This window comes from Protopterus annectens, chromosome 3.part1 (genome assembly GCF_019279795.1).
Source record: "Protopterus annectens isolate FY-2018-M chromosome 3.part1, PAN1.0, whole genome shotgun sequence".
NCBI lineage: Eukaryota > Metazoa > Chordata > Ceratodontiformes > Protopteridae > Protopterus > Protopterus annectens.
In genome coordinates, this window is record NC_056732.1 from 197223035 (window position 1) to 197241306 (window position 18272).

The following is an 18272-nucleotide window of genomic DNA, read 5'->3' on the forward strand; positions in this document are numbered from 1 at the left end:
ACATTTCTTGCAATATTCCCTTTTCTCCAAGGTATGTTGATCTTGGAGCTAGCATACAAAAGTTTGGGGGTGTGGGGGGGACTTGTCCCCCAGATCAAGGGTGTAAAGGGTGGGGGACTGACCCCACCTGCAAAACAACAATAAATTTAAAGGTGAAGAGCGATGTTCGAGATTCAGTCATCTTCTGCATTTCCATTATTTTTCAACGTAATTGCACTCTGAATTTCAAATGCCATAATTTCAATAGGGAGCCATGTACAAGGTTCTATGAACCATACTTTGTGAATACACTGTCAAAGTCTACCTTTGTGTACACAGATTACTATGAAACTTGACAAAATGCTAGGTCGACTCTTACCTGACTTGACTTTTCCCAGGTACTGTATTTACAAAGCATATTGTTCAATAACCTGTACATCACCATATTTGTTTAAGGGTGTGCACACTTATGCAACCAGCTTATTGTACATTTTTTATTTTATTATATTTTTTATATTTTTCCCCTAACAGATTTTTCAATTGAATTGTATAGGTTATGGGTCACATTAAAGGTGGGAAAAGTTTTGGAATGATTTATTGTGGTCATTTTTTATATCACAAAAACCTGGCATTTTAATAGGGGTATGTACACTTTTTATATCCACTGTAAAGTATATCCACTGTATCACTGTAAATATCTCCCCAAATGCATATGAATCACTTTAAGATGGTCAGAATCTCATACACAAACATGAACTACTCAATTCAACTGCAAGTAAATATACATTCTAGGAAAACAACAATATTTTACAATTTATACTACTCAGTATTCTGAACACTTGGGAACAAACCCCAAAAGCACTACTTTGTAAATACCATGGTAAATCCAGTGAATATTTACACTTTTTTTTACATTGTGGTCACTACTTTAATTCGCTAACCACTACCATTTTTAAAAGTGGAAATTCTCAAAGGTTGCCTTCAACAACTAGTCAAATGTGCAGCTAATCATATGTGGGAGCCTGAACTGCTAGACTCCAGGTACACCACCTTTGGCAGGATGCCAATGTGCTAAGGCAGCAGTAAAACATCTACATAATTCAAATCACGGTCGAAAAGGGTTAGGAAGGGATTCGTTATCTTTTCATATAATTTAATACAGTCATGCCTTACAATATAAAGAAAAAATAAAATGCTTCAACTGCATCTTTTAAATACCTACTAAGCGCAACTTATATAAATAACTAACATGCAAAGTCTGAATGACTAGGGTACCCAAACACACCAGAAAAAAGACACTTAGTTTCTTCATTAGATTTCCTTACACCAAACTTAATATTAGTCTGAAAGTTTACAAAACTGCAAAACTAAGAAAAGTTCTAAATATGTATAATTGTTTTACTGCTATTTAAAACAGTATATTGCTGTATGTAAGTTTTAGATTATAACTACAGAACCTCAACACATGATTCCATTTATTTCTGTCTGGGTCAATGAATACAGAATACATACTGACAAGCTATGAAAATGGTCACTGTGTTCTTAATAAGTATCTATTCTATTACAAGAAAAAAATGCATTAATAATTTCCAGACAATCAAAAGAAGGTCAAAAATCATGACGTGAAAAAGTTTGGAGTATTTGGCTCACCCATCATCCTGCTGTGGGCAGTTTTTCTTGGGGGAGAGTCATCGAGCCCTTCAATACCGCTGTACATCGAATGAGAAATTCTCCGCTCTCTGTCTTCTAGCATAGCATCAATGGGCAGATCAGGCCCTGGGGGGATCCCAGGTGTTTCCAGCTGCAGAAAGAGAAAATCAGCCATGAAGGACCATTTACCAGCATGGGGGTGGCACTACAATGTGCCCAAGGCCAGCACCCAACTGGGTACCAAATGAACTAGAACTCCTCACCCAGCACCAAAATAATTTGCTGTGACAGCTCTGCTTAGCAGCCAACTTTCAGTGCCATTCTGTACTATACCCCCTGCAGTGCCCTGTCAGATTTCAACATATGAAGCAGAAAATACAGATTAAAAGCCCAAAAATTCTGCCTTTCTTTCTTTACTGTTTTTTTTTTCTTCTAGTGTGAACATTATTGTGTCATTTGACATTAAGCTGTAAACAGCCTAGATCTTTCTGAATGCTGACAGAGCCATAAGACGTAACTGCATTTACTGACACAATGCAAAGAAAGCACTTGAAATGCTGACATTAAGCAAGTGCTGTTCAGCTTTTACCTTTAGTTTACGGATGACCTCCTACAGTACCATTTATTTTCTCACTGACCTGTTTACCAATGGATGCCACTTAACAAGGTGCTACTTGCAGTGATTAAAAGGAAAATTAGTGGGAATTTGCTTAAGAGCTCAGATAATGTGATAAGGGAAAACAGGGATTTATTTAGTACAGATTGATATACACGATAAATGTATTGCCGTACTGTGGGAGGCAGACCAGCATCATCAAGCTGTGACTCGGAACTCATTTTCTGTAGGATTCTCATTCCATAGTCAAGTGGTGTTAAGCACCTGCATGTTACATTAACCTCTGAATGTATGGTATTTACATTCTTGAACCAATGCTTACTTATTCAGTTTTTCCACAAATTACTTTTAGGGTAACCATTTGAAATGCTGAGAATCAGTAGTAATCCTGGAATATCAAGAATGAATGAAAATGCAGACTTACATATGCTAAGTCCAAGACTACAGTTCCTTGGACTATTCCTTTTTTCCAAGTTATGGCGAGCTCAGAGTTGGTATATATACATTCAGAAGGGGAGGGGACTTGCTCCCCCTGAAAAAAATAAATAAAATAAAAATTTAAATGGAAAAAGTGATTCTCTATTTCCTTTAGTCCTTACTAATATGCTTATAGTACATTCCTGCTTCTCTAATTCCCATTTTAAACAATTCTCATGACTGCCCAATCAGTGACTGCTGTGGTCTGCTCTATTGTTTTTATTCTTACTGTCACTACCAGTGTTCTCACCTTATATTACTCTAGTACAGTGTCTATACAGCTAACCTTTTGTGATTATATGTTCCTACTGTACCTGCTGACCCTGCTGTCTCCCATATCACTGCTGTAGTTCTCGCCCTGCTTATCGTTCAAACCCTGTTAAGACCTTGAATATCAGCGACAACCTTACTAGATATTTACTGCACTTAGTCAAGCCACCAGCTGTATACTGGCGCATTTAGGCTGACAAACAACAGATCCATCTGGTCAACACAGAAAACAAGCCAAGGCAGTGTAGAAACTACTACACATTTATTTATTTAATTTACATTTGTTTACCAGGACAGTCCAAATGGGTCAGCAAGTAAGTAACCCTTTTTTAGTGGAAGCCCTGGGAAAGGAGCTCAGCAATTCTCTCTGGGAGAGGTGCAAGTAGATATGCATCTCGAAGGCCACCGTCTCAACAAAATGGCCTGTAAACATCACATACCAATGTCAACAACCCTTCATGAACACACTAAACTAACACATGCTGAGGTTGTCAAAAACTCTCAACCTAAGCCTCCTACATCAACGAAGAGTATGCATCACCATAAATCCACAAACACAGCATCCTCACAAACAGGCTATAGTCCACAAACATGAGCCGATAGTCATAAGGCAAGAAGGCGAAAATAATAAAATATAAAATAAAAATTAAAGTAGGAAATGAAAGGTAAATAATCATGATTGAAACCGAAGCTCAGCACTAATAGACAGGAAGCAAAGCCATTGCAGTGTATATCAAAAGTTATACACCTGCAGAAGAGCATCAGAAGACATGAGCGACCTTAAGGTAGATCAAGAAGTACTGCAAGCACAAGTAAAGGATTAATGGCCAAGTATTCATAGTAGTTCTACAAGTCTTGTAGATTGTACAGCATTTACAAATAGAAATGACACAAGCTCAACCTGTAGTGTGAAAAGGGCAACACCACTCAAAAGAAAATACAGGATAAGAGCAGTCAGTCAGAAGGGGAAGAGCTGCAGAAAGTTGCCATTGTTTGGAGGAACATACAGGTGATGGGATGTGAATAGTGAAGACAATTCCAAAGTAAAGGGATTTAGAAGCATAGAGGACTCCTAGGAAACTATGAATTTTGTAAGTTAGTTTTAAAGTTAGTGATAATCAGAATATAACAGAAGCAATCGGATGGCTAGGAATGGAGAATGATGATTGATGTTAGCCAATCCCATGGCAGGTCAGCATGATTATTAAGTGCTACTGTCCAAGAAAATGTGCATGATATAATCAGCTTTGCATTTCATGGGGATGTTTAGCCCAGATTGTTTTACCGTACAGGAACTACAGGCTGTGTCACCATTGTGGCTGTTAGATTCAAAAATGTTTTGCTAATAATGAATTACAGGACCTCAGACATATAGTTAGTATCCTTTAAGAGTTTAAAGACAGTAAATCTGACAAAAACTATACTACGATGGAGTAATTGAAATCCTGCTTGTGAAAGGTGCCAGTTTAAACCTCCCAAGGCATTACAATAAATTGGTTCTAAAATACAGGTTTGTACAATTTAAGCAATGCAACAATAAGTGGAGTCCAACTATGGAATGAGGAAGTGAAAGCATTTGTTAATATAAAATGGCTAACAGGAGTTTTGTTTGGAGCAGCTATAGCTAGGGTAAATTTTAGATCCTTGTATCAGAAAAGTCTTGCCTTACATAAACTACTTAAAGGTTTAACATTTTTTTTTCTGAATAACTGGCATGATTACTTAGGCACTGGTAAATGATTATGGGCATGTCTTTTACTTCTGCTTGAAGGTTCTATTCATCTAAGGTGAATATCTGAGGATGTTTACTTTGCCTGCAGCATTTTGGGCTGAGTAAAATATCTACACACACACGACAAAAGCAGAGGTATTCAATACTATGTTTGATTCCCATTTCTGTACAGGATGTAAAGCGTTTTGCAGGAGTGTCTTAGGCTGAATAATATAGACTTCTCACTGCAGTCCTGTGATGTATGCATAGTAAGGCTGCCTACTGTTTAAGAAGATAGAGAATGGAAACAAACCCCAATACAGTGTCTTAGAGACCTCCTTAATGAATATATTTTATAGTCAGTACAGCAGAGCACCATTTCAACCAAATGCTTCCTACTGGCAGGAGTTTTATGTACAACGATATCAGCTACGTTAAGATGTTGAACTCAGTCAATATGCTTGCTATTTATACCTGTGTATAGCAGACTGCAAGAAGAAGAGAATGGCTGACTATAAAAAATGCTTTGGAAAAGTCTAGAAATAAAGCAGCAATCACTCCAGCCTTGTGCAGCTATATTCACATGCAACCAGTATTCATGAATCCATGTTGTGAATTATTTGGATGGATGGAGATTATGAGCTAAATTCAGAGTTCAGAACTGATAGCATTTCCTTGGGAGTTTGATAGGGTGAACAGTAGACCAATAAGGCTGTAACAGGATTTTAAATTGCAGGGGCTGCCTTTGTGCAGTAGGGGGAACTACAGGTTGACTCCAGAAATCGGGACCACAGTCCTTAGAGATACCAAAGCTGAAAACAATAGACATTGAGTATGCAAGTCTGTATAAAATCAACTGGGGAAATTTTGGTGACAAATATCTCGAGCATGGCAGTACGCTGATGCAGTGATGGTTCCAGCCTGGGGTGCCTTCTGTGTGGAGTATGCATGTCTTCCCTGACCCATATGGGTTTTTGTTAAGGCCTCTACAGTACTCTCATATCCCAAAGACATACCAGAATGTGAAATGGAGAGCTTCTAAACTGCCCAATGGTATGTCTGCATTGTTTGGTGAATGTGGAAATGTGCGTGTGTGTGCGTGCTTCTGTGCGTGTGTGTGCGTCTATCTTACAATGGAACATGCTACCATTCAGGACTTACTGTTTGCATTATGCCTGCTGCTTGCACGGATTGGCTGTGGCTTTCCCCATAACCCGAAACAGGACACACTGGATATCACAGAATGAATTAAAGAATTTGGGCAAACAAGACATACTGTTTGACTCTCAGGAAGTTTTGGCATATTTTGAAGATAGGAGGGTTTAGTATAAATTTCAGGTTGATTTAGATTTAGCTAGGTTTCTTTTTGTAGATGGAAGTGGTGATTTATGACAAAAAAAGTCTAAACATTCTGTCACTATTTTAAAAACAGTACAGCCAAACAGTAAACATATAGCAATTCAAACGTACTAGCCTGATGTGCTAGGTCACATGCTTTTGTTTTGTTTTTTTTTTACATCAGAGGTTCACAGCAAAAGATATAAAAGTAGTAGGTGGATGTGTACATAGCCATGTTTACACACCATAAAAAACAAAAATGCAAGAAAATAAATACATGAAAGCTTATCCACCACATATTTATTTCTCTGCAGCTTTCATTTGGACTATTCAATTATTAGAGGAACTGATACTTATATTTGGAGAGAAGATAATGAACATTGAACAGTGTTATGCTTGCCAAGACCAAAACTGGAAGATGTGAGACAAGCCTTGGAATACCTTAATGTAAGGAAGTACGAATCCATTTCTATTCATATTGGTTAGTACAAATGATGTCATCCGCAAGGATTCTCTGACTGGTAGTAGGGAACTGACAGACTCTTAAGACAGTATAGCTTCTACTAGTGTTAGGATGTATTTTTCACAAATCACCTTTAGAGAGGATAGTCAGGTCACTGTGAATGGAAAGATGTTTTGCGTAAATGTCCTGTTTTAAAAAATGGAAATGTGTAGAGCATCCAAGTCTACTTTTGGGCACACGTGTTCAGACAGGATGGCATGCATTTGTCAAGATCGGGGAAGAGAATTTTTGCAGCAGCTATTTTGTAATATTTGACAAACACCAGGCAGGATTTTTGCCAGGTCGGAAATTTAACAGTTCACAGATAGCAACATTTGATGCATCTCTGATGGTTGTTAATGCTAGGAGCATTAATAATACATTTTTTTTATTGGAAAATTTGCTACATTCCCACAAGAATGATGTCATTACTGTTTGTGAAACATGGTTAAAGAACAATGACTGGAAAACCAGTTCTGTCAGGGTATAAATGTTTTTACTGTAACAGACATTCTAATAAAAAATCAGGCATAGGTGTTCTGATAGGGATTAAAGATAGTTAAGAGACCTGTGATTATTACATGTTCAATGATAACACCAATACTATAGATGGTGTAACTGTGACAATAAAAACAACTCTGGAACATATAACAAATGTTGGAGTGTTTAGACCACCAAAGTCAAGTTCTGATGACCTAGAGGAATTCACACATTTCTTGCATGAAACACAGGAGGGAAAAATAATATTAGCTGGGGATTTAAATTTACAGGAAACAAACTGGAATAATATTGATTCAACAATGTTAGTAAGGAAATTATTCACAGCGCATATTCAGGAACAACAGTTGCTTCAGATTGTAAAAAAAACCCTACCAGGGGACGGAAAGTACAGTTATGTACCTACCATAAATGTAGATGTTCGAGTGTTTTCACTGTTGCAGTCATTACACTTGGGTTATCCTGCTGGCAGGCTACCCGCAGTCGGCCTGAATTCTAAAGTCCTGGTCCGGCGTCAGTTGCTGTCACCTCTTCCCTGACGTCAGTGTGCCAGGGGTATAAAAGATGCAGCCAATGCCATTTTCTTCAGTTTTTCTTGCCCCAGATGTCAGGTGCCCCCAAAAGGGTGGACTGTAAAAATTATGATCATAAAAAAGCATGCACATAACCTTCATCTACAAGCAAATACACCACATAAGTTGTACAGAATAGATAGGTAGAGATAAGTCCCAGCAAAGAAAAAAGGGGACTGGTGGGAGGGTAAACTGGACTGCAACAGTGAATACACTCAAACATCTACATTTATGGTAGGTACACAACTGTACTATGTTCATCGTGTTTCACTGTTGCAGTCATTACACTTGGGTTGAATCCCAAAGCTGAGGTTGGGCGGCTGGGCCTAAACAGAGTTTGGAGTGGCTATGAGACCCTGCAGAACTGCAGTGGCAAAGCCTGCTCTGGATTTAGAGTAGAGAGGTAAATGGTAGTGCTTTGTAAAAGTGTGCACTGAAGTCGATGTTACAGTCTCCAAAATATCCTTGGTTGGTACTCCTCTGAGGAAGGCTGCAGAAGTGGCTGCTGCTCTGGTAGAATGTGGCCTAATGCCCTTAGGCACTGATTTGCCATGTTGTGAATACCAGAAACGAATACAGTGGCCTATCCATTTTGAAATAGTCTGCTTTGAAATGGCTTTTCCTTGGGAACCTGAAGCATATGACACTAAGAGTTGCTCAGTCTTTCTGAAAGCTTTAGTCTTTTCCAAGTAAAAGCATAGCTGTCTGTGAATGTCCAAAGTATGAAGAAGTCTTTCCTCCTTATTCTGTGGGTTTGGATAAAAGGTAGGCAAATTAATAGTTTGGTTAAGAGCCACGCTGGACACTACCTTAGGCATAAATGTCGGGTTTGTCCTTAGAGAAACCCTGTCCTGATGGAAAATAAAAGGTTCCACAGCCATTAGTGCCTGTAACTCTGAGACTCTTCTTGCTGAAGTTATTGCTAGGAGAAGAGCGGTTTCCATGAAAAATATTTTATCTCTGCTGTATTGGCAGGCTCAAAAGGAGGCAGTGTGAGTTTTTCCAAGACAAAATTGAGGCCCCATGTAGGCATTGGAGCTCTCCTTGGAGGTCTTATGTTTTTAGCCCCTCTGAGAAACTGTCTTAGCAGTGGATGAGAAAAAATAGGTGGTTCCGTATTGTTGTGAGCTGAAATGGCAGAGGCATGGATCTTAATTGATGAGAAGGATAGGCCTTTGTCCAGCATCTCAGTTAGGTACTGCAAAATCCGAGGTATATTTGGTTCAAGAGAGTCAATTCCCTGCGCTTGGTTCGAAGCACAGAATCTCTTCCATTTGTCTGCATAAGATTTTCTGGTGCTGGGCCTCCTGGCCTCCAAAATAACATCCAGAACTGCTTTATAGAGAGGTGTGTTCTGAATTATTACATTATCCGCCATGCAGCCAAGATTTAGGGTTCTGAGTGGGCTGTGCAGGATCTGATTGTTTTGTTGGGTCAGCAAATGAGGTATTAGAGGCAATGTCCAGGCTGGGCCTTGAGACAAGCTCTTTAGGATTGGGTACCAGTCTAAGGCAATCAGTATAATTTTTGGCTTCTCCTGTATGACCTTTAGGAGTACCTTGGAGAGGAGAGGCAGAGGAGGGAAAGCATATACTGTAAGGGCTTTCCAGATGAATGAGAAGGCGTCCACTTTCCATGCCTGCTTGTGATGAGTCCGAGTGCAGAATCTTTGTAGCTGGCAGTTGTGAGGGAAGTGAATAGATCTATGTCTGGGCATCCCCATTTCCATGTTATCATGTTGAAGATTTGTGGGTCCAGTTTCCACTCATGAGGATCCATGAGGTTTCTGCTTAGTTCGTCTGCCAAAGTATTTGTCTTTCCTGACAGGAATTGTGCTTGCAGATGTACTTGATAAGTCAATGCTGTGTTCCACAAAGTCATGGCTTGCCTGCAGAGGGGGTAGGAATGTGTGCCCCCATGCTTGTTTATGTACCACATGACTGTAGTATTGTCCGTCTTTATCAGTAGTTGTCCTGGATGAAGTAGGTCCTTGAAGGCTGTCAGGGCATTTTGTACAGCTAGCATCTCTTTTTGATTGATATGAAGATGCATTTGGTTTGTGGGTCATGTGCCCTGAATACATTTTCCTGCCATGTGCGCCCCCCAGGCATAATCTGATGCATCTGTTGTTAGTGTTTGCCTGGCAGTGGGTAAGGTGAATGGCTGTCCCTTGTTGTGGTGACAGGCCTGAGCCCACCATTGAAATTCCTGTTGCAGGCAGGGAATGAGAGTTATCACTGTTTCCAGGCTGTGGCAATGTTGAGTCCAAACACTTTTTAGGTACCACTGTAGTTTCCTCATATGCAGTCTTGCATATGGAATTAGTAGAATGCAGGATGCCATGTAGCCCACAGCCTGCAGAATTTTTCTTGCAGATAACTGGGTCTTTGTTGCCATGTCTTTGAAGTACTAAGTCAGATGCCTTTGTTTGTCTGGCGTGAGATAAGCCATCTGGGCAGTTGCATTTAAGCTTGCACCCAGGAATATTATCTCTTGAGAGGGTACTAGTTTTGATTTATTTTCGTTTACTGTGTACCCTAGGCAAATCAGTAATCTTTTTACAAATGCCAGATGCTGTAGTAGAATATCTTTGTCCTTTGCTTGAATAAGGCAGTCGTCCAAATAGGGATATATTTGAATTCATCTTTGTCTGCAAAATGCAATTACTGGTGCAGGCATTTTGTGAAGACCCTGGGCACAGTAGATAAGCCAAAGGCTGTGCAGAGAATTGGTAGCGCAGTGAGCCAGCTATGAATCTGAGGTATCTTCTGCAAGACTGTCTGATTGGGACATGCAGGTATGCCTCTTTGAGATCCAAAGTTACAAGCCAGGCCTTTTTGTCCAGCATGGGCAGAAGTTGTTGTAGAGTCAACATTTTGAATTTTAGGATGTCCAGAAAAGTATTTAGAATAGACAGGTCCAAAATTGGTCTCCAGGCTTTGTCCTTTCTTGGTACTAAGGAAAGTCTTGAGTAAAATTCTCGTCCCTGCTCTTGTTGTGGCACTGGCTGAATAGCCTCCATGTCCATGAGAGATGAAACTTGTTTTTGTGCCTCTTGCCATTGGTTGCATGGCAGGTCTGGCATGCCTTTTGCCTTTGGAAGGGTGTGAAAATGGAACCTGTAACCCTGAGAGACTATATTTAAGACCCATTTTCCTGGCTGATCTTGTGCCAGTTTTGTGAAAAAAGTGCTAGCATTCCACCTAAGGGTGCTGCCAAAAAATAAATGCTTGGCATTGGCAGAGGGAAGTCATTGGGACTGTTTTCTATAAGACTGTGATTTGTCTTCTCCGCTTTTGGAGGTAGAAGCACCTCATTGTTCGGGCCTGTATGAGCCCTGGGGCTGTTGCCTGCCTGTAGGGTGTCTGAATCTGCCTCTTTTTGGTCTGTCTGACATTGGGAAAGGACCAATTCTAAGAGGGCCAGTTCCTGCTAAATCTGGGTGGCTGCACCTGTAAGAAATCCTTTACTGTCTGCACTGATTTTGCCTTGTCCTCCATTTTCTTTAACACCTCCTCTGCCTTAACACCAAACAAAGTATCATGTTGTAGTGGAGCATCCAATAATTTTGCTTTAACATGATCAGGAAGACTCTGTTCCTTTAACCAAGCATGCCTTCTAATAACAGAACCTGTAACTGCGGCCCTGCATGAGGCCTCCAGTGAATCATAGCCACATTGCAAAGTATGTTTTCCCACTTGTTCAGCTGCATGCAATAAATCTTGCAAATCTTTGTTCTCAGAACATTCAGAATTTGTCAACATTTTTTGTTTTAACAAAGACATTAAGTATTGCTGATATTTGAGCATATGAAACTGACAATTTAAAGCCCTTACAGCCAAGGTAGCAGAAGTGTAAACCTTTTCCCCCCATCTGTTCAAAGCCCTAGAATCTCTGTCTGAGGGGACAGGGTTTTTGGCAGAAGCAGCCTTGACCCCTTTGGGACCCTGTGAGATAGTTTCTGGGTCAGCAGCAGGTTTTTTGTAAAGAAATTTATGGGAGTCTGGGACCCTGTAGTATCTGTCCAGTTTAACAGGGGCAGGAGGTAAAGAGTCCAGAGACAGGCCGGACTCTGAAAAAACATCACCCACTATGTCTAGAACAGGGGGAATTGCAAGAGGTCTGTGCTGAGGAAGTAAAAGAAAGTCTCTAGGTCTTTTCTTAGAATCGGAATAATCCTGGCTCTCCCAATGGAAATGCTCCCTCATGGTATGCAGGGTTTCCCCAAAAGAATAGTCCTCAGGAGGAGAAGCTGAAGGAATAGCATCTACAGCATCAGAATCCTCATAGGGAGGAACAGAATATCCCTGATCAGAAGAGGAATCAGAGGAAATGGAAACCTGATCAGAGGAATCATATTCAGTGTCTTGCCTAGGCCTCATCAGGAGGAGGATGGGATCCCCTGATCAAAGTAATTAGGTCTTCGGCCATTTTGAGCATCTGTTTCTTAGGCATAGAAGCCTGTCCTGGAGAATGCTGTACTGTTTTCTTTGTCTTTAAAACTGTTTTAGACTTTGCCTTGGATGCTGAAGTAGGCTGTATATAAAGTTGTGTAGGTCTGAAGACACCCTCAGAAGCCGATGAGTGCTCAGCAGCTCTGGACTCATCTGAGGGATTAATTTCCGAAGGGCCAATAACTTGAGTATCCAGAGGCCTAGCTGTCTCCATGTGGGAGTCAGAGGCGGCCTGTGGCTCTGAGGTAGCGGGAGTCAGGGGCTGCTAAAGCACCTCATTGAGCAACGGCGAACCGGCGACTGGCCTAGAACAGGCTTCATCATCGGTTTTGGAACTCAGATGCTTGTCCTTGTCTTTATCCTTGCGCTTTTTATGAATTCCGGTCATCAGTTGTTCCGACGGCATTATATAGTTAATCCTTCTGCCAAAATAATGAAAAGCAAAATCGTACCGACGCTTAATAGTGCGTTGGTTAAATCTAGCACAAAACCGGCAACTAGCAACGTCGTGGTCAAGGCCTAGGCAAGGAATACAGTAAGAGTGGAAATCCTTATGAGGTATTTGCTTCCCACAAGAAATACAATTGTTAACTTTTTCTGACATCGGTCTGGAGCAAGAAAAAAATTTCCCCAATGGGGTACTTAGCTTTATTGAAGACTTTGATCTGAAATTCGATTTCGAAAATCTCAGGAGTCGGCCGACCGGCATTTGCGAACTGCTTTTGCTTCGGGCACCGCGCGGCAAGAAAGACTGAAGAAAATGGCGTTGGCTGCATCTTTTATACCCCTGGCACACTGACGTCAGGGAAGAAGTGACAGACACTGACGCCGGACCAGGACTTTGGAATTCAGGCCGACTGGGGGTAGCCTGCCAGCAGGATAACCCAAGTGTAATGACTGCAACAGTGAAACACGAACATCATACTAGACATTGTGTTCCTAAAGAAATTAATGTTACTTCAAGTCACATTTTACCACCACTGATGTGCAGAGAGCTATGAGTTTTTCTAATCATATTAACCAATTAGTTAATGAAAGTCACAGAACTATAGGTTGTATAAAAAGATTTATAAAGTCTAGGAAATCAAAACTAAAGAAGTCATTGTTTGTTAGTTACATTAGACCCAAACTTGAGTAAGGAATAACAATATGGAAACCTTACTAGAAAACAAGTATGAGTAAACTAGAAAGAGTACAGCAGAAATACAACAAGGGCAAATGTGGATGTGAAAATTTAAGTTATTATGAAATAATAAAATATCTGAACTTGTACAATGTTTATTACAGATATCTAACAGGAGATCTTATTCTGGTACATTTAGGGACAACTACCTCTGGGAATGTTTGGGGTTATCAAAAAGTACTAGAGAATCATCAGACAACCTATGAAGAAGACTCTATAGGAATGAGAAGTGTACTAATTGGTTGTCTGAGAGAGCTGATGCATGTAACAGACTACCAAATTACATTAAACCAAGTACTAGTACAGATATTTTTAAGAACAGCCTGGACACTTATTATGGGAACAGGTCTTTTGATATTTTTGATATATTGGCAAGCTAGAAGGGCTTTAATGCCCATGCTTGAAATATTTGTATGTATGTATTATGTTGACAAAGAAACTTACAAGAGTATTACAGCTTTATGAAGTACTGCTGTAGCAGTAGCCATTTTCTTTTACTGTATGCAGTGTTATTTCAAACCATAGTGATGTGACCAATTGTAAAAAAGTGCACTTACGTGCACATTTGGAACAAATGCACTCTTCTACCATAGTACTCCTGTGAATAACTTTTGACTGTTTTCTACATCGCAGAGTACAAGTTCCTAACCTTTGTGACCTTTCTGTCATAAGGCTTTAAGTCTACATATGGCCAATCTAGGAAACAAAATTCAGCCTTGTAGTAAGTGCTGCACCCAAAAAGAACAACTGCAATTCTTACATAAAAGTACTCCTACCTCCAAGATCACACAGCAATGGGAAAAGGGCAAATTCCCTGATCCCCGCTGTACAATAAACTTGCACACACACAAAAAATGGAATGTGCAATCAGCTGATTGTCAGTCACATAGACTGGCTTTTTTCCATTTTGAGTAAGTTGAACTTTGACTAATGTTACATATACTGTACTACCTATCCATATCTATATCCCTAGCGATAACAAAAGACGTTATATTCCATGAAATATTAAAGTACTACTCTTTTAAGCACTGTGCTATGATTTTAAAGGCCAGTACTATGACTTCTATGATCACAGGTTTAAAAGTTAATGTACATTTGTCTATCCAAAGGCTTGTGCACTGGGGAAAGTTAATGTGATTAGATACAGCTCGTGTGTTGGCTTTGTTCTTCACAAATTAATTAATTTCCAGAGTAAATGTACTTGCTGATTGTTATGGACTGTTTTTAGCTATAGCATAGGTCAGATACCAAATACGATATAAGGAAGTCAAAATACAGAACAGATATTCATACATTAGCTACATGAGTGTATCTAAGATTGCAAAGCTATTCTGAAATGATATATACAGGCCCAGCAGGAAACTGTTACAAGGTAATCAACAGGCTCTATCCAATGCTTCAAGATCAGCATTGTTTTCATGGCCCTTGAATATGGCAGTATAATACATATGACATTTTCCAGAGATGCGAGGAAAAACAGAATACTGCAACAATAACCTATCCAAAGCTGAAAGGCCTTCTATAGCTACAACACATGCTCAAATGCCTAGGCCTGATGCACTGTTAATAGTATGCAACCCTCTCAATACATCTAGCTATCTACAACTACTTTAAAAGTTTTTTTTTGACAAAATGCAGTTAGGCACTTATTTATCATACGAGTCCACCCTGAACTCCTACATTTGTTATATTGTACATTCGCATGCCAATCTAATGCCTACAGCCTCTTCAATACAAGTAAATAGTTTGCAAGCTTTTACAATAAAGTCTACATTGTACATAGCTGTGTTTTCACAATTTCCTTACAAAAATAAAGTAACCTGACACATACATATTAAAACTTCAAGTACAGATATATGTAATCAAATACATAACCATGGCCAGCCATAATGTTCAACTGCACAGTGGTGCTATTCTGGAATATAAAATCATCAGTGGAATTCATGAAGAGATTCAGATTATGTGCTCTGTGTCCTGCAGCCAGGTCAATTACATGTACAGCATATTTAGCATGATCATGACTCTAAATGTATCTAAAATACACCTTGTGCCTAATGGGAAGAAGGCCACCAGCCTGATGAGTAAGGCACACTATATGGCAGGCTGTGCATCATACCCTACACACTACACTGTATCAGCATCTGTAGGGGGTCATCAACATAAGGGGTGGGGTTGGACATGATGACAGCTACATCTGTTATGGGATGGGGGTTGCTACAACACTGTCTGAAAAAAAGTAAGATGCATGGGAGTGTGGAGGAGAGGCACACACAGACACACACACAGCATGTTGTGTGTGTTTATGAGACGTGTAATGTTTTGGTGATACGCAGAACATATGGCACTTTTTTCTCAGTTCTCAGCTATATCTTATCTATACAGCATTAAGTGCTGCAGTCACAACATTTTGTATTTCGATGATGATATGCCTGCAATAGAAAATGCCATAAAAGCGAGATGCAAGCAGCTATGCAGAAACACAGCAAAGTATATAGTGGTATGTATATATAAGCAACATGATTAATATGCATGCTTTCTGTTACAAGCATCTCATTATGGAAGCAGGAGCTGTGTCCAGAGCACTTGTGATTCTACTCAGTGCACTGTGCACCACACTAGTGTGTATCAAAATCTGTGTGTGACTGTAGGATACATGTGCACTGTGGGATAGGCCATGTATGCTGGTTGTACCAGGGTCTAAAAATGTTGCTCCACTGCAAAGTTTCAGTGATAATACTGTTTGCAAAGCCAGAGTGAGCTGAGCACCATCACTTTTGCACTGACTGCCTTTCACCAATTTTGAAGATGGTGCTATGTGCCCAAAACTGTGCTGCTCTCCAGTTAATGCTACCTCACTCAGTGCACTGTTTCTACATTCAGAAATTGCAGCCAAGTACAATTACCCTAATGGACAAACTCCATCTGCATAGTTGATTTGCAGTTCAGCTATTCCTTGTAGGCTGCTCTGTCTTCATACTTTGTTCACATTTAACTGGGTTTTGGGAGTTGTGTAACTGCTGTGGTATATATAATTCTGCTGAAGCACCAGCCCTACATACCTGCAGACTAGATTTATAAATCTGACACATATTTTAACAAGAATGAGCTTCATTTTTAATGAACACGTAGTGCGGATGTAAAACAGCACCATTGCAAATATTTAAGGCATGTACATTTTAAACATATCTGGTTTGCATGGATCATTAGCTTTGTGAAATACATGCACTTTAATAGTTCAAGTTTAAGACTTTCTCTGGGATGCAGATCCCTATAAATATCCCTCAGTTAACATATTTTCTCATATGTTTTCAAAATATTAATTTCCTGAATACCTTCATTCAGGACCTTTTATCTGCACATTGCTCCAATGGCATGCAGGGATAAAGCTCTGACTATAGCCCAGACAACCTGACTATGATTAGCAGTTCAGGTGACTGACAGAGACATGGGGGATGGGGTGCCTATCCTGGAAGTGAGGGATGTGCTGGGGCAATGTCCTCTGAGGCCAGAGATGAGCCTCTTTGACATCTGAAGAAGAACTAATGCCAAGTGAGACAGCAGAGGGAACAGAGTAAGATGTGACTGCTCTACAGTCAGGGGGAGGGCTCTCACTCAGTGTGACACTCACATTGCCCAGCCCACAAAGACATACTGTCAGCACACAGGGTGTGCAGTTAAGCCAGAGCAAAAAAACCTACATAGTGAGAGGATGGCTTCACTGCCAGTCTGTCCAAATGCTTGTACTGGCATGTACCAAACATACAACAGCCTACATGAAGTGTCTTGGCCCATCTCAGAAAAGGATCTCTCCCAGTAGGCTGACCCTTCTGGCAAAAGGAACCTTGGGACTTGCAGTAGGTGTAATGAGGATGTGAAGACGACTTGTTAGTCAGCTGTTGTGGAAGAAAAAATAGTCTTAAAAAATGTATCTGCACATTAACTAACCAAAGGCATAACAGAGCAAAACATGAAAAACTATTTTTGAAAAAAATCAATATAATTTATACTTGAATATTAAATGTATGGAAACCTGGACATGTGACTGGACAGAACAACAGTTCAGTATGTTACATGTTAAAAATGCTGACTCTGGTCCATTACACTGACAGCCAACTCATAGGGCATAAGCACTAATTAAAGGTAACCCATCAAAAAGCCAACAGTTGGGTGCTACATCTCAAGTTGTTAATAATACATCAACATGCTGGGAAAAGTCACAAAATCTCAGTGTGAAACTGTGCCCCCTCCCACAACCCCCTTCTCCTCATACACAAATTCAGAGACTGCACTATTATGGAGAAAGAGACATTCCAATCTCAACATAGAGGACTGTTCCACAAACCATGTGATAGCGCTCAGCTAAACAGGGCTCGACTAACCTGCTAATCAACAGGAGACTTTACAAGAGAAACTCCGCAGTCAGGTTTATGACAAGTTGTCCCACATCCTAAATATTCACCTTGCACTGCCATGCTCCATCATTGCAAAAATGTGAAAATATTTTATCATTAAAATGATTCTCCAGAATGATCTAATTGTGGGGTAAAGTCAGTTCCATGTCAGGTGCATGGCCTCAAAATTATTACTTCCAGTGCATATTGTGAGCCACATAAAACAAGAAGACATTTCTAAATGTTGAACAGTAATTTCTGGCACACAAACAATGGTCACAACATATGCAATTCCCCCAAGAAAGCAGTAGGACTCTTGCTGGTTTTGAATTTGCAGTTGCCATAATGGTCTTCATAAATTCCATTTCAAAGGAAAAAAATTAGCTCTGCTAGACAGCTGACGACCTCCTTTACATTAAAAGTGCTTACTGTTAGCATATGACAATAATTTATTTGTTCTTAATTAAAATACAAGGACAGTAATCTTTGTACAACACTTGTAAAGGTTACTATTATTGATCCAGGATGTCAGAGAGGTCCTACAAATGCAGTGCATGCTAAACAGATAAGGACAATGTACAACTAGGACATGTGCCTGAAAAACAAATTAACGTCTCTATTAAGTTATCAC